The sequence below is a fragment of the Euprymna scolopes genome, chromosome 30 (genome assembly GCF_053919585.1).
Source record: "Euprymna scolopes isolate OS-2025 chromosome 30, ASM5391958v1, whole genome shotgun sequence".
NCBI classification, from domain to species: domain Eukaryota; kingdom Metazoa; phylum Mollusca; class Cephalopoda; order Sepiida; family Sepiolidae; genus Euprymna; species Euprymna scolopes.
Window position 1 is genome coordinate 55,062,801 of NC_136511.1, and position 26,185 is coordinate 55,088,985.

The 26,185-nt window shown below is 33.9% G+C and overlaps 2 protein-coding genes across 12 annotated transcripts in view; one reads left to right on the forward strand and one right to left on the reverse strand.

The window, feature by feature from the left end:
* The window catches only part of LOC145254811 (glycosaminoglycan xylosylkinase-like), a 795,724-nt gene that overhangs the window by 380,602 nt on the left and 388,937 nt on the right, over positions 1–26,185 (reverse strand). Inside the window, exon 1 of one of the 4 annotated variants that reach the window (XM_080113624.1) lies at positions 5,675–5,905. The exons of 2 other annotated variants lie outside the window; for them this stretch is intronic. The gene's annotated coding sequence lies outside the window, so the exon portion shown is untranslated. Of the gene's footprint in view, positions 1–5,470; positions 5,906–26,185 lie in introns of those variants that run through there. One more of the 4 variants, XM_080113625.1, reaches the window with a different exon arrangement.
* LOC145254812 (uncharacterized) overlaps positions 1–26,185 on the forward strand; it is a 560,817-nt gene that overhangs the window by 252,853 nt on the left and 281,779 nt on the right. The window lies entirely within an intron of this gene.

The following is a 26,185-nucleotide window of genomic DNA, read 5'->3' on the forward strand; positions in this document are numbered from 1 at the left end:
CTTCGTTGTCAGGTCGAATATTTTATGGTAACACCAACAACGTTACACCGGTTGGCAAATTCGAAACGTCACTAAAACACGTAGACTATGTGCATGCATCTTTGAAGATGTATTTTTAGGAAACCTAAATTTGGTCGAACGGGGACTTAGAATTCAACTCCTATTTTGCCTCTCACGAAACTAGTATCATTTCATTAACAACGCGTGAAAAAATAAATAAAACGCTACGCGTAGTCTATTAGTTTAGGAGCCGACAAAAAAAGTGTAATTTGCGAATTTTAAACATTTTTAAAAACTTGTTTTAATTAAATCGTAATATTTTGTACCTTTTCTCCAGCCAACTCAGATTATAACAGAAGATATGAAATTTGAATGTAAAAATAATTTTTATGCGTAAATTAACCGTATTAGACAACCTGCAATGAAACTATTTACCAACACCATAGATCATGATTTTAGTGCAAAATAATTTGTTGGTGAATAAAAACGTCGAACTCCTAATAATAAACGACTATATACCCTCCACCCTCACTTATATAGAAAAAAATGTCCTCTGATCGCCTGTCAGAGCGATATCTTTCTTAATTGCAGCAGAATACGGACCGTGCTATATTTAAATATGGTTTTCAAATTAAATTCAATGTTCACAGTATCTTTTGATATTTGTTAAGTACACAATAGTTACAAAACGAATAGTTATTTTCCCATGTTGAAAATGGACGCTATTATTTCAGCACGGTCCGTATTCTGCATAAGCACCGAATCTTTTGAATTATCAAGATTGCTCTTTTTGAGAGCTGAATTTACTCCCCGTCCCCGTCTCCCCTAAAAATCTACCTTACCTCAGATCCATGCATCTTGAGATATGAAGGAGGTGGGATAGGGGTAGTGAATAGGGACAAATCACAGATAATGTAAATACTATCATGATTAGGGCTATGACAACAGCATATTCTTTTCATTGTTTTGACTCTCGAGTATATATATCCGACACAGTCAGTCACCGAGAACCTAACCACACATCACTCTACATAAAAACGTAAGATATCAATGGATATATACCTGGAAATCAAAACAAGGAAAAGAATATGCTGTTGTCATAGCCATAATCATGATGCTCCTTGGCTTCATCCGTAATTTTATCCTAACTCAGCATTTTTACACACGAGGACTGGAAACATACAATTACTCTAAATAAATTAGCATTTTGGCAGGGATCAAAGTGTATCATCTGTTGTTATACTACATTTAATATTTTATGTCCTCTATCCATGAAAGGAGTTAAACCTTTCTAAAGAGGGACAATTTTAAAAATTTGTATCTGTGTACTACACTGTACAAGCAGCAGCATCCTTGTAGTGTTGAAATGGTAAAACAAAAACAAACCAATTCATTATTTATTTACCTGGTTATCTTCAAGTTTCGTCACCCATTCCTGTGTCTCCATACATCTTTTATCATTATATGTGATCAGTTTTCTATAATAGTCAACCATATAGGAGCCTATTCGTGATCAGACACACACACACAGCTTTATATATATATATGAAAAGTCTTTCTTAAAGTTTGTGCCTATTTCTATTCTATGGAGGCCAGGCGCGAACGAAGACCCCACAATTTCATTATACCATCCCTATTTAAGTTAAAACATACTTATTAAAGTATTATGTACATCTATATCAAAAACACTTGTAAACGTTTTTTTTTTTTAATTTTAATTTTTTTTATTTCCATACTTTGTGGACGAGGCGCGTACGTAGACCCCACAATTTTAATGAATCATCATTATGCCAGATCAAACATACCCATTCCTGTGTCTTGATACACCTATCATTATTATATGTGATCAGTTTTCTATAATAGTCAACCATATAGGAGCCTATTCGTGACCAGACACACACACACACACGTTCAGCTTTATATTATAGATGTGTGTGTGTGCCCTCCTCCTATCAGGCGGCATCACGTTGTAAAGGGGTCAATTATTTCCATCTGTTATTCAGTAAAATGTTTTACCGTGTAAATAGTTGAATTCGTTCTAAAGTATCGCAAATAAAAACAAACAAACAAATTGTGTGTATGTTACAGATCGAAAAAAAACAAAAAACATCGGTACTGTCGGTTTCAAATCCGAAAAAAAAAAGGAGGGGACCAATATCTGGTCATAAATCGAAGCTGAAGAGAGTCTGACATAGGCGACCAGATATTGGCCCCTTTGTTTTGGATTTGAAACCGACAATGCCGATGTTTTCTCGTCTTTTGTAACACATGAATTTAGGTAAAAATGGCACCAGTAAAAATGGCACCGGTAAAAATGGCAAAAGTGAATAAATAGATAAAAACGGCATTTTGACAACGGAAATTAGGACTGTTGGAGAAGTACAGGTTAAGCACCAATTCCTCTAGTTTAAAATAGGGCTAAGCACCCCCCCCCAAAAAAAAAAATATTTTTTATAGGCATTTCCACTGATAGGGGTAAGAGCTAGGCTTTCTTTTTATTAAATACAGGCTAATCACGGTGGACAATGCTTTCTGCTAGTTTGAGCGATTCTTTTAGCGAGCCAGTGTGAAAAGTCTTTGTGGAGGTAGAGATAAGGAATATGACAATTGCTTGTATATGCACTCCCTATTCTTCTTATTTATAACCCTAACCAGGCTAGGAGTCACCACCGTGCAGGGCAGGAGGACTAATGCTTGTGTCCTTTTTTATGTTCTTGGCCCAGAAAACTTGTAATTTTTACCAGCTGCTAAGAGGTCCCTTATCAATATTGAATCCAAAACTATTTATTTCAATTTGGGGGGATTTTTCTCAATAGAGAATGATTTTTAAAATAATAATGTCATTATTTAAGCATATTCCGTACTATTCTGCATAAGCACCCAGAGCTCTAATAATAACTAATTTTCTCTCACAGCAAAGAAGTTATAATGGGAATTGGGGCAAAACAAACAAAATCAAACCAAAAACACAGAAAATTTCATAAATATTGGCAAACCAGAAGAGTAACCCATTCAAAGTTAGCAGAATACGGTGTTTCATCAAATTCTGTCCCTGATATTAAACTTCATCACTAATATAACTTCCGGCGAGAGTTTCAATTTCCCAAGTTTATTTATTAAATTGTTAGGTGAAAGCACAGAATAGTTAACAAAGAACGCCCCTCCTCTTCAGGTTCTGCAGATTATTTACCATGTTAACATAACATTTATTTGGAGCATTTCTACCCGTAATTTGTTTTGTTTTTATTTTTAAGTCATTATCGAGACTCCAAAGATCTAGTCCTATTGTGTCGGCCATTTTTTCTTGTTTTCACGTAGCGCTCGCTCGACATGTCATTTGCAAATCAATTTTGCCAATTTTCTGTAGTAACAGTATTTTTATTTATAACACCTTTTCCCAAACTTACCGTGTTAAAGAGAGAGTCAGGCGCCATCTTGAATTTTCCAATACATCGGTAAACACTGTATGCTTTTCGAGCTGAATAAACATGTTACATTGGATAAAAACATGAAAAATATATCCAGTTTGGTAGAAAAGTTACTTATCTTGCCTTTGATAACATTTATTTGTTATATATTTGTTTTTTGACTGTACAGTAATACAAATCCTAAATTGAATTTAGGTAAATATGACAGCGGTAAAATTTGACTCGGGCTTTTTTTTTTTTTTTCAAATTATTATATATAAATATTTATTATTAAATTAATATTTTCTTTTTCTTTTCGGTGCTTCTACAGAATTTGAACCTGACCAAATCGATCTTTTCTAAACTCAAGTTAAGTATCTTACCCCTATTTTAAACTAGGGGAATGAGAAATTAGCTTGTATTTCTCGAACGGTTCTAATTTTTTGCTGTCAAAGTGGCATTTTTACCTTCACTTTTGTCATTTTTATCGGTGCCATTTTTACCGTGTCATTTTTTCCGGTGCCGTTTTTTTTTTTTTTTTTTTGACCGAGCACATACATTTATGAATAAACATTGCGCTTTTATTTCTGGAATTTTCTTAATAAACGAGTACTCGCTAGGGGTTCTCTCACTAACCTTACATAGGTCTATTACATATATAATTTTAAAATTATTTTGAATGATTAACAAAGCCCTCCCCCTACCCTCCTCATGTTAAGATTGGCTTTCTAAATAATAATAATACTATTATTATTTTACAATCCTCATGGACCCTTTGTCTCCGTGCTTTTAACCTCGTTTTCATGTTGACGGTGTAAGACGAGAAAAATTAACGCATCCAAAACACGAACCGAAACTGATAAACGAAACGAAATGAATAAAATAGTAAATAAAACAAAAGAAATTCAGTTATTCTCAATTTTGAATACGAATATTTACAAACCGATTATTCTTAACATGAGAGAGAGAGAGAGAGTGTGTGTGTGTGTGTGGGGGGTGGGGGGTGATTTTGTTATCTAAGAACTGCGATACCCAGTGTGTACTTTGATAATTATATATTATTTGCATCCTACGGCATTAACGTGTGTGTGTGTGTGTGGGGGGGTGTCCGTTCATGGTTGACATTCCTAAAAGCGATAAAACGTTTAGTATTTTTTTACGACCTGCCCCCAGCGTAGTATAAACACCCCAACTACCTCATGTTAAGAGCGGCTTTCGGAATAAACACCCTCCCATGTTAAGAACGGCTTTCGAAGTTGAGGGGGGTGTTTATTCCGAAAGCCGTTCTTAACATGAGGAGGTTGGAGTGTTCATAATACGCTGGGGCACATCATAAAAAATTACCAAATGTTTTACATTATTTTATTTATGGCAAGAATAGAAATGTCAATACGGGTTTCAAAGTATGGAAAAAGGGGTATTAGTGTGCCCCCCTCACAGTTCGATTTATGTCATTGTACTTACATTTCTACCCTTCCCCGATCGCCCTCACCCTAAAATTAAAATAATAATAATAATAATAATAATAATAATAATAATAATAATAATGAAAGCGATGAAAGTACAGAATAGTTAACAAAGTCACCCACCCTGACTGAGAATACATTTCAAAATAACGTTAGAAACGCATTTTTAACATGAGGGAGGGAAGGGGGTGTTAATTATTCTGTACCTCAAACCGGAAAGCTAATATGACGTTATGAACTGGGCGCAAAATGATATACGGTTTCTCATTCCATCCCGGACAATGTCGAGTCTTCCTGCTGTATTTATATTCGGTGTACCTCAACAGAAGCATATATCTCGTGCTTTATGTTGAGGAGAAGAATGTTGTTTAACGCCCCTTTTTTTTTTTTTCGCTCTGAGGCGTAGCCGCGTACTGCAACCCTGAAAAAAATGTTAGTGGTACTGGTACTTAACTGGTATGTCACCGATTTTTTATTTACCTAAATTTTATTATTCGTCATTATGCCCCCTTCCCATAATGCAATAATTGCATGAATGGGTTGACTAAACAAGAATAAATGAAATGAAAAAAGAAACAAAAAAAAAAAAATGGTTACCATTTCGGTAGATTCTGGAACAAAAACCGAAACGAATCCAATGATCAATTCTAAAAGTGACACAAAACACCGGAATTATTGCTAAAATATAAATAACGAAACGAGAAAGATGAGACCCCATGCAAATCATCATCATCATCATCATCATCATCATCATCATCATCATCATCATCATCATCATCATCATCATAAACAACCACTGACCTTTCTTTAGATAGTTCATCCGTTGGGGTGGGTAATAAAAGAAAAATAACAAGAAGAAAAAAAAAACCACTGGGCGAGGCGGATTTTTCTTTTTCTTTTCTTTTTATCTTAAGTTCCAAACGAAAAGAGGAGAGGAGGGCGCAGTGTTTGGTAGCAGCATTATTGTCTGCTAGTTCGACTTCAAGAGACTCTGCACGCGCATGCGCGCACACACGTACACAAAAACGGTGCTGCTAAACATCGGTTCCCGGGATTTGACGGACGGGCAGATTAGGGAGAAACAGGGGGAAAAAAATAAAGGCGTGAAAAGAGGCGAGAAAGAAAGACAACGCAACTGATTCGGACTACTATTCTCATCATTTTTATTTTTTTTATTACGAGTCACCACTTGTCAAAGCCCAAAAGGCCACTCGAGGATAAAGGTTAATGAGCATAAAATGGTCGGTGAGACAACAGCTTAGTGATCGATAGTGGTGGGTGGAATTTGATTATTTAAGGGGTCTGCTCAACAGGAACCTGTTTACATTGTATTCAGCTGGAAAGCAGACCCATGTTACAGAGTTCCACAGGTGGGCAGTCCGGCAGTGCTATGGAAGAAGCATTGTTCATGGAATTTGTGTTTACTGTTTAGATTTAGGCACAAATACATAGTGGAGGAAATTGTTGACCGTGATTGTAGTTAGACGAGTGTTTACTGCGAAAGTTTTGCAGGGGGTATAGATTGAAGCTCAATCGAGCACTGGCCATGAAAATAACAATAGCGCAGAGATAGACTCACAATTTTGTTTACCACGTTTCGGTCTATGTAAGTTCCGACCTTTTCCAGGTGCACTTTTTTTTTTTTAACTTTTCAGGACTAGCCGAACCGAAGAACGCAAACATATGCGGAATTTCAAATTGAACCTTTTATTTAATCGAAAAGGGTAAATTGTCTCCATTCTGTCACCCGTGAATAATGGACAGACGCTTTAATTTTAGATTGTTCTAAGTAAGTACCTTTAGTAAGGATTGAACCTGTAACTGGGATCTGCTTGATAATCAACGCTTTAACCGGTTCTCCTGCAGGAGACGTCTCCCTGAACTACTTTCGCTTTTTTTTTTTTTTTTTTTTTTTTTTTCTTTCTCACATGCCCCTATTCCGCATTCGTGGTAGCGGGCTGATATCAATGGACATTTTTCTACCAAAACAGTCATTAACAATGTTTTTGTTTTGTTTTTGTTTTGTTTGTTAATATTTAACATATTTCAAACTGATATAAATTGTTGCACAGTAAAAATAATTAAATTAAAAGAAAAATCATTTTTCTTATTTCAAATTAATTAGTCATTTTTTACTTGATTATTAAATTTAAAAGGTTTTTTGTTTTTTTTTTCATAATATTTTAAAGTTAAATCCAGTTTTGACAATATTTTTTGTTCATTAAATTGTTAAGTAATTAACTAGCATTGCTTTTTAAATTATGTAATCAAGCAAAAAATGGAATTTTACTTGATTAAATAATTCGAAATAAAAAATGATTTTTGTTTTAATTTAATTATTTTTATTTGTACAATAATTTATGTTAGTTTAAAATATGTTAAACATTTTTTAAAAAATTCTTAATGATCGTTTTGGTAGAAAAAATAATTTCGCTGATATCGGTCCTGTTTCGGAATAGGGGCATGTGAGCTTAGACAGAAAAAAATGCATGACAATATAATGTTGCGAGAACAAAAACGTTCACAGAAGACTCATGAACTTTTTTCCTCTTGCAACATTATATTGTCATGCATTTTTTTTCTATTTAAGCAAAAAATTTCTAATTTTTCTGAAGAGTATACGCATGAAAAGAGACAGTATTGACATAATAATAATAACCGTTTGTTTCTGCATAACGATGCGGATCTGTAAAAAATATACCAAAACTTTAACATACTAGAGAAGCTGTTTTGCATGAAAAATAATTATTTGGATCTTGGAATGTAACTATACTGTTATTCTTTATATATATATATATATATATATATATATATATATATATATATATATATATATATATGTGTGTGTGTGTGTGTGTGTGTGTGTGTGTGTGTGTGTGTGTGTGATATAATCACTCTGGCCCGAGGATCGAGATAATTTTAAGGTGGAAAATATGACTGCCCCCCCCTCTACCCAAAAACAAAACAGAATAGGGCATTCTGAATGGTTGGACATTTTGTCGTGATCATTCCTCTTTGAAGAGGATCGGGGAACACAACATCCAGCAATAAACCAATCCTCTCTCTCTCTCTCCCAAAGGAGGAAGTAATGCCCGGACGATCAAAAAGAACATTATTCTCATATAAGCCTTAGATCAGGTAATTCGTGTCTTGTACATACATAACGTGCGCGCATGATGCGTGGAATTGTACATATATATATATATGGTATAATCACATTAACGCATTGGTTCTCGCCAAGTCACTGAAGTTAAGCACTGATAAAGCTGGCCAGTACAAGATGGATGATCATGTGGGAATACAAGGCGATGTATGTGGTCTCCACTTATCTTGACATTGTTTCCAGTCATCTTGAACTTATATATTTTCAACTGGAATTAAAACAGTGTCGACTCAAGAGAAATGTGGTTAGAGATTGCAATGCACAACTTGTGCATTGCAATCTCTAACCACATTTCTCTTGAGTCGACACTGTTTTAATGTGCATTGCACAACCCTTGCTACAAAAAGTTAATGTTCAGGCACCCTTCGGTTGGTATCCATAGTCTGTCAAGACTGAACGAAGCCTTTAATAATAATAGTTTGATAATGGGAAATCCCGGATATGCATGATGCATATTGGGGGTACAAATAATTAAAAATAAATTAAATACCGGACCTGAAAAGCATGTCCATAGACTGTTGAGACTTTCAGAATTTGTATTATTTTTTTTATTATGCACATTTTAGCGCTGATGAGCTGCCCAGCTAGTATAATTATAATTAAGAACACCAGATATGGGCTGAAACAATTGTATGCAAGCGTTGCTAATAAAACCCTAACTTTTTTTGAATGAACAATAAAATGAGTGTTTCTTTCTGGTAAAGCGGTACACTCTGGCCCGAGGATCGAGATAATTTTAAGGTGGAAAATATGACTGCCCCCCCCCACACCCACCCAAAAACAAAACAGAATAGGGCATTCTGAATGGTTGGGCATTTTGTCGTGATCATCCCTCTTTGAAGAGGATCGGGGGACACAACATCCAGCAATAAACCAATCCTCTCTCTCTCTCTCTCCCAAAGGAGGAAGTAATGCCTGGACGATCAAAAAGAACATTATTCTCATATAAGCCTTAGATCAGGTAATTCGTGTCTTGTACATACATAACGTGCACATGATGCGTGGAATTGTACACTCTAACGGAAGCTAGTAAAATAAGTATTACTACTACAACTACTACTAATGAAGTAGTAGTAGAAATAGTGTTCAAATGTATAGGATTTTTCTACAGCTTACTATTCATACTCATACTATAGCCAGATTATCTTATGTAGAGTTACAAGTGCTAGAGTAGGATAGAGCAAAACAAAAAAAGAGTGGTTATTTATTTACCCACCTTTACATGAAGATATGTGACACAAGGCCTTCTTTTTCTGTGCATACCCTCTTGCAGCCTTCCTTCATGGAACTACAGAGACTCGAAGCTTTATATATATATATACTAGCAAAAGTACCCGTCGTTGACTGGGTTCAAAAACAGCCTACAGAAAACGGACTCTGATTCATGAAAGTATGATAGGTTATGAAAAGGAAGGGTTGTAAAGAGATAGCTTCGAATTTGGAGGTATCAAAACCAAAGCAAAATATGATGAAAGTAAAAATAAAATAGATAAGCCCCATAATTTATTATACCGTACCTGTTCACAGCGAAACACTTATCACAATATTCTGTAGATCTATATTAAAAAACCTTGTTAAACTTTGTGACATATTTCCATTCTATCGAGATCAGGCGCGAACGAACACCACATAATTTTATTATACCATATTTCTTCAAACTGAAACATAATTATCAAAGTATACTTACGCAGATAGATATGAAAAGTCTTTATTAAAGTTTGTGCCTATTTCCATTCTACGGAGGCCAGGCGCGAACGCAGACACCACAATTTTATTATACCATCCCTATTTAAGTTAAAACATACTTATCAAATTATTATTATGTACATCTATACCAAAAACACTTGTAAATGTTTTTATTTTTATTTTTAATTGCTTATTTCCATACTTTGTGGACCAGGCGCGAACGCAGACCCCACAATTTTAATGAACCACCGTTCTGCAAGATCAAACATACCCATTCCTGTGTCTCGATACATCTTCTATCATTATATGTAATCAGTTTTTTTAAAAGTAGTCAACCATATAGGAGCCTATTCGTGCACTTAAGGGAACAGCGAGGATACTAAAAAGAGCTCTCGGTTGGTTTCAATAAAAAATCGGGGCAATGTTGGCAGCTGGTTTGGCTGCCCCATACCCGGCATTACAATCTTCAAAGGAAGAAAAAAAAAAAAAAAAAAAAGACCACACACACATAGACATTCAGCTTTATATATATATATATATATATATATATATATATATATATATATATATATATATATATATATATAGTTGTCCACATACAGTACTGTTTCGCTGTTTCACAGTCCATCAGTGCGGCTAGACAGGCAATTGCCTTAAGCCAGGATCGAAACTCGACCTCCCAAATGACAGTCAAGGCTTCTCACCATTACGATATACAACTGCTGCTGACTTGGTAATTAATAAACGATGTTTTTGACATTATATATGAACAGGCTCCTTTAGTCTTTGACAGACTATGGATACCCACGTAGAAGTGCCTGCGCGTGAAATTTTTGTGGCAGGAGGTGTGCAATCTTAACCACACCTCTCCTGAGTCGACATTGTTAAATACCAGTGACAAGTGAAGTGTATGTACAGGACGACTGCAAACAAATGCCGAGATAAACGGAGAGCATATACAGCGCCTAGAATTCCTAAATGGTCACCCATCTAGCACTAACAAGGCTCAACGTTGCTTTACTTCGGTGATCTGACGATATAATATATATATATATAGTAAGTTATAAAATGCATATGGCGATTAAGCTACACTGAATATTCTGTGTTTCATCCACTCTAGGACTCTTCAGGCTTAAGAGTCCTAGAGTGGATGAAACACGGAATATTCAGTGTAGCTTAATCGCCATATACATTTTATAACTTACTAACTAGCTCTACCTACGTATTGAGCACTTTTGAAGTAAATACTTAAAGTTTACGCATAAATCTATACTTTCGTATATTAATTTTATGTGAGTAAATTAAGTAGTTATATATATATATATATATATATATATATATATATAGAGAGAGAGAGAGAGAGAGAGAGAGATAAGGTGAGGGGTTAATAATAACAAATTATCAAGTTTACATAGGGGAAAGCAACAAAATCTAATTTTTTCATGTACAATCGTTTAAAAAAGCAACACAAAGATTAAACAACTAAATAAACTTCGATAAGTTTGTTAAAAATTTTTGGTGTCTCCCCCTCCCCACCCTTGTATGCTGATAAGGAAACGATATCCGAAAATATTTTAATTATTTCTCAGTGCTTTTATTCTTATTTGTAAATATCGAATAAATAAATTGATATTATTTCCGAAACAATTGTACTCGAAAAAATTCGATTTTGTTATGTTAAGTAAATGTTGTATTGTAGTAACTAATCTCTTCTAATCCCTAACTATAAATCAAATTTACATCATAATAGTTAGTTCGTTGCACCTAATTTTAACAAATATCCGTACAAAATTTCAGCCAGATCAGTCCAGTAGTTTCCGAGAAAAACTTAAATGGACAGACAGACTAAGAGAAATATAAAATAGACAAAGTTCAAAAAGTAAATTTATGCACAAACTAGCAGTTCAGTCCGGCTATGCTCGGGCCCTATGTACTGTTCATAACTTTATGTGCATATATATATATATCAAAAAGTTGTAGGTAACCTACATCTAAAATTTCAAGTGTTTAGACCCAAAATTGGCGGAGGAGTTTGGTAGAATCTGCAAAGGTCAACTCTGTAAACTTTGACATCTTGATAGCCAAATTTTCATCCAAAAACTGATTAAAAAGCTTGCTGCATGTCTGAATACCCTTTATGTAAAATTTCAAATGTTTACACCCAAAATTGGCTGAATAGTTTGCTAGAGACCGCAAAGGTCAATTTTTTTTAACTTTTACCCTTTGGCAGTTACATTTTCGGCCTTACAATATGCTATAAATCATGTTCAGCTTTTTAGTAAATATTCCAGTACAATTTGCTATGCCACGTCTACAGCTTTTTAGTAAATACTTTTAGTATAAACTAGCAGTTCAGCCCGGCTTTGCTTGGACCCTAGATACTGTTCATAATTTTGTGTGTATATATATATATATATATTAAAAAGTGTGACTCATGTCCACGTAATCTACATCTAAAATTTCAAGTGTTTTGACTTAAAATTGGGGGAGGAGTTTGGTAGGGTCTGCAAAGGTCAACTCTTCCAACTTTGACCCCTTGGCAGCCAAATTTTCGCCCCAAAACTGATTTAAAAGCTTGGTGTGTGTCTGAATACTCTTTATGTAAAATTTCAACTGTTTAGACTAAAAATTGGCTGAGTAATTTGGTAGATAACGAAGAGGTCAATTGTTTTTTTTTTGTTGTTGTTTTTTTAACTCTGACCCCTTAACGTTTATTGTTTTGGGCTCAAATCAAATTAAAATGTTTGATCCATGTCCAAGTAGTAACCTACATCTAAAATTTCAAGTGTTTAGACCCAAAATTGGCAGAAGAGTTTTATAGAGTTTTCAAAGGTCAAATCGTTGAACTCTGACCCCTTGACAGCCAAATTTCTGACCGAAAACCGATAAAAAAATTTTTTTCCAAATCTCACTACCCCCTTATGTAAAATCTCGAGTCTATAGACTGGAAATTGACAGAGTAGTTTTGTAGGGAAATGTACACACACAAACACACAAACAGATAATTTTACTTTTATAGATATATAGATTGCTATGCCACATGTCCAGCCATTTAGTAAATACTTCTTGTACAAATTGCTATACCACGTGTTTAGCACTTTAGTAAATACTTTAGTACAATTTGCTATAGCACGTATCCAGTCCTTTTGTAAATATTTTAGTACAAATTTCTATAAATCACATATAGTATCCTTTTGTAAATACCTCAGTACAATTTCCTATACCATGTGTACAATCTCTCAGTACAATTTGCTATAAATCACGTGTTCTGTCTTTTAGTAAATACTTCAGTAGAGACTACTAATTGGCATCATGTTTACAGGAGATTTTGTAGGGAGTTGAGCTGCAAGGTCCCAGAATCAACACCTGAGGCATATCTTCATTAATATAATTTTACTGGGACATATGTCCATCGAGGACAACCTTTATTTATTTGATTTTATTTTTTGTCTAAAACTAACCCGATTATACTAAATATTCGTCCAGTAATATTGTTCTAATTAATTTGCACGAGAAAACCTTCATGCCAGACCTTGTCAAAGGCTTTGGATATATCAAGGACTGCCACCCTAGCTTCTCCTGACTTATCCAGTACACGGTACTTAGAGATGACCGTTGAAATATTTGCAGTAGAACACACTTGCCTAAATCCAAACTGTCAGTCAGAAATAAACCAAGCATTCACAAGGTAGAGAATTAGTACTTGATTGATTAATGACTCAAAGATTTTAGTGAATAGGGGGAAGAGCTACTAAAAATGACTTTAAACTAGCAGGGCGCTTGGTATTGCTTGGTCGTCAAATACACTTACATATGATATTTTAATTTATTCAGATTTTGTATTTATTATTATATTGTATCCAATATATAGCTGTGATTTCAAATGTATACATATATATATATATATATATATATATATATATATATATATATATATATATATATATAACTTTGAAACCAAAACATTTAGCACTCCAGTCTTAGTTGCAACCATTTGAGCTATTGTCAGATGAATAAGAAATAGTTAAAAATTAACCGACTGTATATGTGCGCATGCATACAGGAGCACTTTAAGTTGTCTTATGTCTGCCAGGTTTCAATTTTTTCAATTTTAACTTCTTAGCAGCTATTTTTACCGGCTAAAAAACAAATCGAATTTGTTTCACATGTCAAAATCTCCTATGTATCAAGTTTCAAGTCTGTAGACCAAAAATCGACACATTAGTCAGGTAGGGATCGTTCCTCACACAGATAAACAGATAAGATCACTTTTATAGATATAAAAGGACGGTCCACAAAAAATGTAATTATTGGACCCACCTGATGCCATTCCATAACCTTGCATTTTAAAGAAAATGGAATTCGAAAAAAATTGAAGACAGACACACAACAGTGAGTTTTATATATGAGACTGAGGGGGGAGGGCGACTTTGCCCTGTTGTAAAATACGCTTAAATATGATATCTTAATTTGTCCAGATTTTGTATATATTATTATAGAGTCGTGATTTCAAAAGTAAAAAAATTAAATTGGGTGCTATCAGCTAGAATCAAAACCGAAAGCAAAACTGTAGCATTCAAAGCTGGTGACGTTACCACGGTACCAGTGTGACACGGATATGAACTGATTAAAAATAAACTAAGATGAATGTACAACATGTATAGTACAATGGTCAGGACAATCGCTGAGTATTAGCACTGCTCGGACAGAAAGAAACTGCAACGTACTGTTTGTAAAACTGCAGAGAAAGTGGACAACAGAATTCGGCAACACATTAGAAATGGAAACTTCGATTTAACGAAAAAAAAAAAAATACATATAGGTCCTTCATCACGGAACATTTGATTACAAACTAGGCATGTGCAATGAATTTCAGCATTTTGAGTCGTGCTCACTTGCTATTCCATCTGAAAGTCTTAGAGACAATCTATGTTCATTGGGAACCGCCTTCTTTCTGTAAACAGAAGTAATGTCTGTTAGAATTAGGCATGATTAGTCTCCAGAACACATCATCCCCTATTGTATATTGTATTGTGTATATGTTTTATTATTTAAATATATAAAGTATTTTCATGAATGATAAAATATATCTTCCCTTCATACTTGCAGTAATAAAATTCTATAATTACAAAAAGAAAAAAAATCACACACACACGCATATATATATATATATATATATATATATATATATATATATATATAAATATGTGTGTGTGTGTGTGTGTGTGTGTGTGTGTGTGTAAGGTTAGTGGGAGAGAACCCCAGCAGTGTGCTCGATTAAGAGTGTGATATTTATTCATATATGTGTTACAAAAGATCATACCGGTACCGTCGGTTTCAAATCCAGACAAAGAGGACCTATAGTTGATTGGCTACAGACAAATATAAACAGAAGAAAGTATGACAGAGGCGATCCGATGTTGGTACCTTTATTTAGATTTGAAACCGACGGTACCAATGTTGTTCTGATCCTCTGTAACACATATATGAATATATATGAGAGAGAGAAAGGGGAGGGAAAGAGAGAGAGAGAGAGAGAGAGAGAGAGAGAGAGAGAGAGAGAGAAAGAGAGAGAGAGCCAGACAGACAGACTTTAAAAGAAATAAAGCAAAGGTTCTTTTTTAGCATTGATTTTGCTGCTAGTCACACCTCGGGTGGGAGACAGAGAAAGCTCCAAACTGCACTCATTCGACTTGATAACAAACCTGAGAAAGTCGAACTTTAATAATAGCTAGAATCAATAGAAAATAAGTCAAAGAAGACACATAATCCTAAAATCAGGTTTGGAATCAAATTATATAAAGAAAATGATCACAGATGACTGATATAAGTACGAGACACGTCAGTGGTGAATCTGATAAATACATGAAAAATAAAATGACAACTCAAATAACAAAACATCAGAATATATCGCTATATAAAGTCATGTATGTGTGTATGTTTCTATATTTGTTAAGTGTTGAGCCATTCTGTTGAACAAAGATGATGGCAGTAGATCCAATCGGCGAAGAATCAATGCAGTCACGATCTCGAGTAAGTACGGCACAATCATATTGACACACCAGTTCTCGCCAGATCACCAAAGTTAAGCAACATTGAGCCTGGCCAGTCCCAGATGGGTGACTATTTGGGAAGGCTCGGCACTGAATGTACCTTCTGGGAAGGTTGGGCAAAAAAGAACTCCTCACAACAAAAAACAAAGTTGTGGATGGCCTATGCCCCTCCAAGGGCTCAAGGATATGGACGATCTCGAGTGTTGAGTAATTCTCTAGAACAAAAATGGCGACAGTAGATCTAGTTGTGTAAAGATGGAGACTGACAGCGAACTGACTTGAATCCAAAATTCAATATTTTTATAATGAGGTCAGAGGCTTCTCATTGGTTGATTGTCCTAATCATAGTTATAAATAAGATCGTCCAAATGTTGATAGTTGTACACTCCATTATAACCAAAAAACCTTTTAGCACCCCTCCCCTTTTTTATATAATAAAAATGTCCTTTCGGACTCAATGTGGTTTGATAGTGTAAAAATAAAAAAATATATATTTATTTATATTTTTGGCTTTATTTATTTTTGGAATTTATCTTTATTCTCATTAGTCCAATAATAATAATATATTGGTATAATGTGTGTAAAAAGAAGCCATTTTTAATCCAATTGTTTAAGATTTTTTAAATACATACATATATATATATATATATATATATATATATATATATATATATATACAAATACATGCCGCCTTTTTAAATACATATACAAATACATACAGATATACATGTTTTTTAAATATATATACAAATATAGATATATATATTTTTTAAATATGGATACAAATGTTTTTTTTTAAGAAAGGGTTTTCTGAAGAAGAAAGAAAAAAAATCACTTTTTTTTTTGTTAAACAAAAACTTAAAACATTTTATTAGATAGTTTTAGTTTGTTAATTTGGTTAGGAAGACAAGCAAAAAAAAAATGGTCGTAGTTTATCGTTGTACCCGGGATAATTTACAATTTTTTAAAATTATTTTATTTTATTTATTTATTTTTTTATTTATTTTTTTTTTTTTTGTGGTTTCGACTTCTCATTTTGGGTTTCTGAAAATAGATTTATTTAAGATTAAATTCCAAAAAGTTCATCAATAAAACGTTTTAATCTTATCTTTGTTACAGGTTTAGAAAAATGTCGGCTAAATTATTTTCAGATTCTACATAATTAAGAGTAATAGATGCTTTACTGATTTCATTTCTTATGAAATGATATTTGATATCAATATGCTTCGACATTTGATGAATTATAGTCATTTGCTCATAAGATACTACTCTGTCTGTCACAATGTATTACTACTGTTTTTTTTGTTTCGTTTTTTTTTGTTTTTGTTTTTTTACTTAAATCTGGTTTTAAAATATACTTTAGAATGGTGTTTAGAAAAATAGCTTCTTGAACCGTGAATCCGAAAATCCTTCTAAATTTAAGGGATATGTCGACTTTTTGAATACTAAAGATTATTCCTTGGTTCCTTTTAGATAATAAAGGACTTATTTTGCACGAGTTAAGTTCTTAATTGTCGGTTTTGATAAATTTTGAGATAGCTTTGTTACAGTGTAACATATATCAGGCCTAGTGGCGGTCATCATATAGATCAAACATCCAATAATTTTTCTGTATAATCGATCGTCTCTCAATTTAGTTTCGGTCTCTGTATTCTTATTTATATCAATCTCAACAGGAGTTATATGTGGTTTGGAATTCTGCATTCCAAACTGTAGCAGGATTTTGTTAATGTACTGTGATTAGTTCATTATTATAGTTTCATTTTCACAAGTAAACTTTATACCAAGGAACCATGATAACTGTCCAAGATCGGCCATTTTTTTAAATTTATTTTTAACATGTTTTAAAGTGTTGTCACAAAAAAAAAGACAACAATTTATTACCTATACTTTTGGTATACATGCATGTGTTTATGGGACACTACCAGGACTTTTGTTCTATTAAATAATTATGGAGTGTTAAATTCCAATTGTGAGCGCTTTGTTTTAGACCGTACAGTGACTTATTCAGTTTCATACGAAATTTTTATTTTTCATTTTAAATCCCTGGGGGAGGGGGGGATATAAATCTCACAGTAAATCGGAGCATTTAAATAAGTGTCTTTTACATTCATTTGATGTATTTTTTTTTAAAATTGTATTTAGAAAAAAGTTGCAATAAGATTCTAATTGTCGTTAAATTTGTCGTTGGTGAAAATGTTGCAAAATATTCCACTCCAGAAATTTGTGAAAAACCTTTTGCAACAAATCTTGCTTTAAAAGTTTCACTGCCGGAAGCCGTGATTTTTTTTTTGAGAAAACCCAGTGAGAAGAAATTATATTCTCATCCTCTGGTTTTGCCACCATTTTGTATTTATTATTTTCAGATAAAGTTTCCAATTCGGATTGCGTAGCTTTTTTCCATTCTTGGTGATTTTCTGAATTAATCGTCTCAATATAACCTTCTGGTGCACTTTTCAATGAGTAAGAGTAATCCACTGCATAGTTTTGTAGCTTTTCAATTTTTAAGAAATCTGCCCTTTTTCGATCCCTTATCAGGTATCGACGTGTCGGGTTAATATTTACGTTAGTAGATTTACTGCAATTTTCGTCATTATTAATATTTTCGTTGTGATCAACAAAAACACTAGGTAATATTTCCTCTCGTTTTTTGTCCACTGGTTCTTCATTTTTTAAATTAAATTTGTTATTAAATTTTACACATCTAACTTTTTTGTTTTGGTATTTTGGTCTGGAAAATAAATTAAGTAAGCCAGGCTGCTTTTATCTTAACCTATAAAAATACTTTTTCGCTTTTAATATTTAGTTTATGGGTATTTTCTATGAATACAAAGCAATTTGAACCGAATACAGGTATTCAGTTCAATTTGGGTTTTACACTGCAAAACGCCCCATACAGGGTTTTGCCTAATCATTTATTGAACAATCTATTTCTGATATATGCCGCTGCCATTAAAGCATACATTCACAAACTTTGGACTAATTTTGATTCGATAAGTAGACAGCTTGCCATTTCGAAAAGGGTCCGCCATGCTCTTTCAGCGGTACCATTTTGAAATGAAGAATAAGGGGCTGATTTCTCATGTTTAATATGATGGTTAATTAATAGAAGTTCAAAGTCCTTACTAGTAAATTCATTTCTATTGTCTGAATGAATACAATTTACCGAGCCATACAGGGCGATGTCAGCAAAATATTTCTTAGTGGCTAGGATAGTGTCAGATTTGTTTTTTAAGGAATAAACCATAATTAAACATGAATAATCGTCAACAAATTTTAATGCATACCTGAAGTTATCTTTTTCCATCGGACTTATCGGGCCTGCCAAGTCGCAGTGCACAAGTGAGAAAATGAAATGACCAGTTAAGATTTGAGACTGGCATTAGGATAGCTGAAAAACTGGCTTAAGATCGTGATAAGTTACAGAATTTTGTTCTCAAGCATGTGGAGAAATTCTCTGGAGCATGCACATAAGTCGTATTTTTTATGTAAACAAATTTTTCAAGCAGTAAATGAGAAAGATGAGGGTAGTCATACATTTCCCAGGTTTTATTAATTATGTTTAATATGTTTGTTATCCAGAGAATGCTGGATAATTCTAACCGTATTCATGTATGTCTGTAAACGAGATAGTTAAAAAAAAATCTACCTCTCTTATATATGAACTAGCGAATTGGGCGTCCATGATGGAAATCTGTAAATATCCATTCTAATGCTTTTAAAAGTTCCAATTAATTAATAAGTATTGTGCAAATGTATATTTAAAACTATATTTGTATACCGAAAATAGAGTTTATATATTTGATATACAGAAGCAGATCCAGGAGTCTGTTTGCAGGGGGTCATAGATTACAATGACGTCATAGAATGATAGTCCCCATCTTCATTATCATGGCCATTTCCGGTGGAAATTTCTTTTATTACAATAAGAAAATAAAGTGTGGCAATGTTGACAATTGTAGGTCGTATTTCAAAACACAGACATCACTTGATAATACACAAAATGCAAAAATGTGACCTTTGGAAACATGAAACGAAATATGTTTTAATAGTTTTTGTGGGCTTTTTTTGTTTTTGTTTTTTTCCTCAGATTATTTTTTTGTGTCTTTTTTCTGACTTTTTTAAAATCATTTTTTTAATGGTTTCATCAGGAGATTCGTTCATTTGTTTAATCTGAGAATTTGAATAAAACAAAACAAAAAAAGTACAAAAGAAAAGGAAATTGTGACGTATTAATAAATCGTGAGTCAACATTGAAGCGAGACGCAAAAAACTATTAAAACATATTTCGTATTTCGTTTCACGTTTCCAGATGTTGCATTTTGCATTTCCCAAGTGATGTCACATACCGGCAGTCATGTTGCTTGTGTTTCAAAATAAAACCTACAACTGTCAACATAACCAAGAGTGTAAATTCGCTTTTTCTGACTTACAAAAAAAAGCAGAATTCTGCTAAAACCCGAACGTCTCACATCTCTGCTGCCTGTTCAGAAAAAGATACATAAATATATAAGTCAAAGTTTTTTACATGTATATTAGACACTATAATTTATTGTACAACTGAATCTCTCTTTTTCTTTTATGGAAATCGCTTCAGACCAGACATGAAGCCACTTGATGTAAGGAGCTACAAACATAAAATACTGGGTGACCCCCCCAAAAAAACAACAGCTAAATGGAGGCCATCTAGGACATATGCTGTAGAACGGAGGAAAAAAAGGCTAAAGACCCTAGTGTTTTGATGTGATGTTTTGAATATAATAAACTAGTTATGAACAAAGTTTCATTTCATTCGGACAAAATACTAAGAAATGGGGCTTAATTAGAGTTGGGGCCCGTTTGTTTGGGTCACCCTGTACTACTTAAATGTCAAAAATCAGCCAACGATAAAAGGCATCCAATGGTGAGGACCCAATTTGGGGGCTGTGGGAGAATGTGGAGTCGCTCCTTAGTTACCACTGCTCCCGGGTCCACTTTGGCCCAGAGTGGTAATACTTGTTAAGGCATCTGGTGCCATCAGATCAGGTTGTCTGAAGATACTGGCTCTCTGAACAAAAATGCACTAAACATTACAGGTGACTGGGGATCGCCTGTGAATTTAATGTTCCTTTAATACTTCCTTCTTTGGAGGAAGCCGATTCAACCCACCTAGGGTGAATGCTATACAACAACTCATCGCTAGATAGATAGATAATTTACTGCTTCTACCCTAACATTGCTCCACCCCTTTTTTTATCAAAATGTATAGCGAAGACATACATTTTCTACTTCTCTCGTTTAAATTAAAAGGAACTACATATGCCCACCCTGCTGCCAAAGAGAGCTGTCATACCATAATCCACTGTAAATATAAAATCCACATTTAATATCATGTGGCGCTCATCCTTACGCCATGTCGAAACTTCGACTCAATTTCTATGACCTTATGTCCTCTTAATAAAACCAAATTTCAATTCCAGGAGCGTCTCTCCACTCGCCTAGGGTGAATGTCAAAAAAAAAAAAAAATAAAATAAAAAAAAAAAATAAATAAATAAATAAAAATAAAAAAATAATACGAATTGTTAATCCTCATTGCAAAAAATTAAGAAACATAGTTGTAAACACTTATCCCGAGTCGATGAATACTTCAGCTATTTTTAAACGTTACATGTAAAAATCGTTTCGGAGTTATTTGACTACACACTCAAATGCCATTAAAAACGTACCTCAAACTTGGCAGTTCCAATTTACTTTCAGGTGAACCAGGTTTCAGATTTCGTTCAGCTACAAATCTAAACCAAGATATGTCAATTGCTCGTTTTATCATAAGCTAGTAGGGGTACCCGGCGTTGCCCGGGTGTTTAGAGGTGAGTGTTGAGCACAGACCTCTAAACGCCCGGACAATGCACAAAAAAAAAAAAAAGAAAAAAGTGTTAGTAGGTAGGCAGGCAGGCTCGAACCCGTGACGCGAAGGCAGAAAAGAAAGTGAAAGAAAAGCTGAGATTTTACCGCTACGCTATGACGCGAGAGGAAGTGAAAAACGTTCAAATTTATCGATGTTAATCAAAAAGTTGACTTGCTAAGTGAAAGAGTTCATGCAAGTGCAGAAATGAACGTTGGCTGAAGGCCAGTTCAGCTTGCCACCATTTAATTTATTTGTTTGTTTCCTCACGATGTTGGGGAAACCAAACTTCCTGAATAAGAGGGAACACTCAAATGAATAGCAATTGTTTGATATGAAGAGTTTTCCCAACATTGATCAAAACTAATTGCTTTCAAGACGTCCCGGCACAAAAGGCTGCTGATGGTTTTGCTTCGATGAGTTTCGCTTTATTTATAGCAAAAAGATGAACAAATATGCGAAAGGGCAGAATAACGTGAATTTTTTTAAAGGTCGATGTAAATAAATGTAGAGATGACATCTGTTCGCAAATCATAGATATTATAATCTTGGGAGTATACAAAAAGTTCTAAAAAATAGTAACCCTTTCGATACCCTCCCCCCCCAAAAAAGGCTTTCTTGGACATACAAAAACACATGCACCACTTTTGCCTTTTATATATATATAGACTAGCCTGAGTGCCCGGCGTTGCTTGGGTGTTTGGAAATGTGTGTTGAGCAAAAAAAAAAAGTGGTAGTAGGTAGGCAGGCTCAAACCCATACTGCAAAGGAGGAAAAGAACGTGAAAAATTAAAGTGACGTCTTTGCCGTTGCACTCATCACCAAACCAGCAGTGACATAGGTTTAAATTAATGCCAGTTAATTGAAAAGAGGGGTTGACTTTCGAAAATATTGGCGCAAAAAAAGCTATATCTACCTGTAAAAAAGTACCCAGTTGAGGGTGAAGGAATAATATTTTTAGCCAATTTTTCGATATTTGTTGTCCGTATCATCGAGCTTCAAAACAATATCGATCTCATGAAAATTCATCGCCTCTGTCGAAAGTTTTAGGCATACATACATGATGATTGCAACGTCATGTCAGACGAGTGCCACTCCCTCAGACATTTAAAATCCATGAGTCCAAATGGCTGAGGGAGTATCTATACAAATATGATGTTACAGAGTCTTAGCTTTGTACGACAGCTAAGTCTCTCTCTCGGTTCAAAATGTTGAGATCCAGCAACAAGCAAGAGCAAGATAGCCAGCAACAAATTAAACTGCAGACCAGCTTAATGCGGGTAATGGTCTTCCGCTTTATGGTTTTCTATATCAGAGATTTGCTTCTCCTAGAAAGGTTGCCTTCACCACGGCTTACGGGAGCCCTCTCCACCCCAATACACATATACATACACACAAATACACAAAGGGCAAATGAACTCTTTTTCTGGGTCAACGGCCAACTAGCACCATGTATATTTGTGTGTGTGCATACATACATACATACATACATACATGCATACATTTAAACAGACAGGTGAGATTTATATTATAGATGTTCTGATATAAACCAATCGAATCTATACTTTTCAAACTTAAAAAATACCCCTTTCTAACGTCTAAGATTTTTATTTTTTTTTTTTGTTTTTTGTTTATTTGTTTCATTTTTTTTTTTTTTTTACTGGCCTTTCTCTTTTTTAATCCTGGCAACAAGAATTCCCAGCATGCATTGCTATCGTTTTCTTTTTGGAAAACAGCCTACAAATAAAGGTTGCAGATATTTTTGAAGATGTAGTTAATCAGTTCAAACAGATTTTGGTCAACTTTTTCTATTTTGTTTTTGGAATCAGAGATCTATGACACAATTTCTGGTCAAGGCCAATGGTTAGAGAAATGAACAAGAGGAGTCAATTTCAATAATTTAATTTCATGTTAAAAAGGGAACATTTTTATGTAGGAATATTTTAACCCAGTTTTACTGAGCAGTTTATAATTCGAAAGATCAATGTGTGCGTATATATATATATATATATATATATATATATATATATATATATATATATATATATATATATAAGAAGAATTCAATTATGCAAATTAACATTTACAAAATTTAATGTCTAAAATCAAGGAATACAACATGTAAATATTAATATTGATGTTAATATTTGTATTACCACACTTTGATTGAATATACATATATATAATAATATATTTGTATTACCACACAGCGTCTCGTAACGATATATATATATATATATATATATATATATATATACATACACACACACACATACATATGCATACGCACACAAATTTATACATATGCACATAAATATTAACACAAATACACACATATATATATACTAGCATGGGTGCCCGACGTTGCTCGGGTGTTTAGAGGTGTATGCTGAGCAAAAAAAAAAAAGGGGGTAATTTTTTAAACTTTGACCCCTATTATGACCCCTGAAAATTTATTGTTTTGGCCTCAAATCAAGTTATTACGTTAGATCCATGTCCACGGAACCTATATCTAAAATTTCAAGGGTGTAGACCCAAAATTGTCGGAGGAGTTTGGTAGAGTTCTTAAAGGTCAAATCGTTGAAATTTGACCCCTTAACAGCCAAATTTCTGGCTGACACCCGTCACATCGATTTTCCCAAATCTCAGTACCCGGTATTTCAAATTTCGAGTCTATAGACTAAAAATTGACAGAGTTATTGCGTAGGGAAATGTACACAGACAGACAGACAGGCAGACAGACAGACGTTCACTTTTATAGATATATAGATATATATATACACACACACACACATGCATATGCATACACACACAAATTTATACATATGCACATAAATATTAACACAGATACACATATATACGCACACTCAAATTTCTATGATATAAAAGGAACTCTGAGCATGTGAGTTCGTTTCCTATGGATTCCTAAACAGCCAGGCCGATTTTTTTTTTTTAATTTCACACGAATGTACTTTATATACACACACACACACACACACACACACACACACACACACACATATGCATATGCATACACACACAAATTTATACATATGCACATAAATATTAATACAGATACACATATATACGCACACTCAAATTTCTTTGATATAAAAGGAACTCTGAGCATGTGAGTTCGTTTCCTATGGATTCCTAAACAGCCAGGCCGATTTTTTTTTTTAATTTCACACGAATGTACTTTATGTGCCTGGTAGTGTTCTTAGACGGGTTCTGTATCAAAATTTCTTTGATAAGTATCGATAATCAAAAACATCCAATAAAACAAGGGACAGGCGATTTTAACTAAAGTTAACACCTTATATAGCCTAACATTAAAAGTGCATTCCAGAAATTTTATCAGCGCACAACCGGAAAGGCCCAGCATATAAAATCAACAGTAGGTTCTTCGATATGACAGAGACGCGTTCGAAATGAATGTTCCTGTTAAAGGCAGAATTGAACTATAATACTTGAATTTTGCATTTTAAATTTTTATTCAAGCCATTATATGAAATAATTTTATTAAATCAACAGTAGGTTCTCTACAGTGCAATGTAGACTACAATGTATTGTGGACTAAGTCACTGTGAGGGGGTATGTGAAGTTTCTTCCTGGTGCACTGCGGTGGGTCCCCAACTAAAGCAGGCAATTAATTGATTTGATTGAAAAATGGGTAATTTCTACCGATTTCTATGATGATAAAATATGCAAGGGTTAAACATTCGTGGATTCGCATTCGATCCTAGGCAATTTCGGGTTTCTCTGCTAGTTATATATATATATATATATATATATATATATATATATATATATATTATTTAGATTTCTTGTTGATTTTTTAACGATAAATACCGTTAAATAGCAGCTTTGCATCGAAACTCGTTTTATTTAGAAAATCACCCATATTTTATTTGGACGTATATAATATTTTTTGGTTTTTAATTATTTTTAAGATTACTGTTATACATATATATATATATATATATATATATATATATATATATATATTTCCATTCTCTCATGCAAAAGTTAGCATGTAAAACACATGCCTTTTTTCTAATCCACAGACAAAAACCATCAAAACTACTGAGGGGGAAGCTAAAAAGCAAATAGCAAGTCAGACACACACCACAGACTTACCTCCCACCTGAAATGGATCAATAGTGGCTGTTGGTTTTCTTTTTATTTTAGGCAATCAGAAATGATAATAATAATTTTTATACGAAAAATTAAATTACTGGAGCTTGTCAGAATATTGTAACTTCCCAATTCATATGATGATGATAATGAGGAGGAGGAAGATGAGGATGCCATGTCAGTTTCATAGAAGCACTTTCATTAAGTATGATGACAACTGTCACGTGATCTGTCCCATGAACGTCTGACAATTCGAGCAGAACATTGCATCTGCATCATGTTGCACTTTCGAAATCACACCTATCGGCCATTCAAGCAGCATCACACAAGCAAAATGCAGATTGCTTAAGACTTATTAACTCTGACAGAATGACGGAAAGGTTAGTCATCT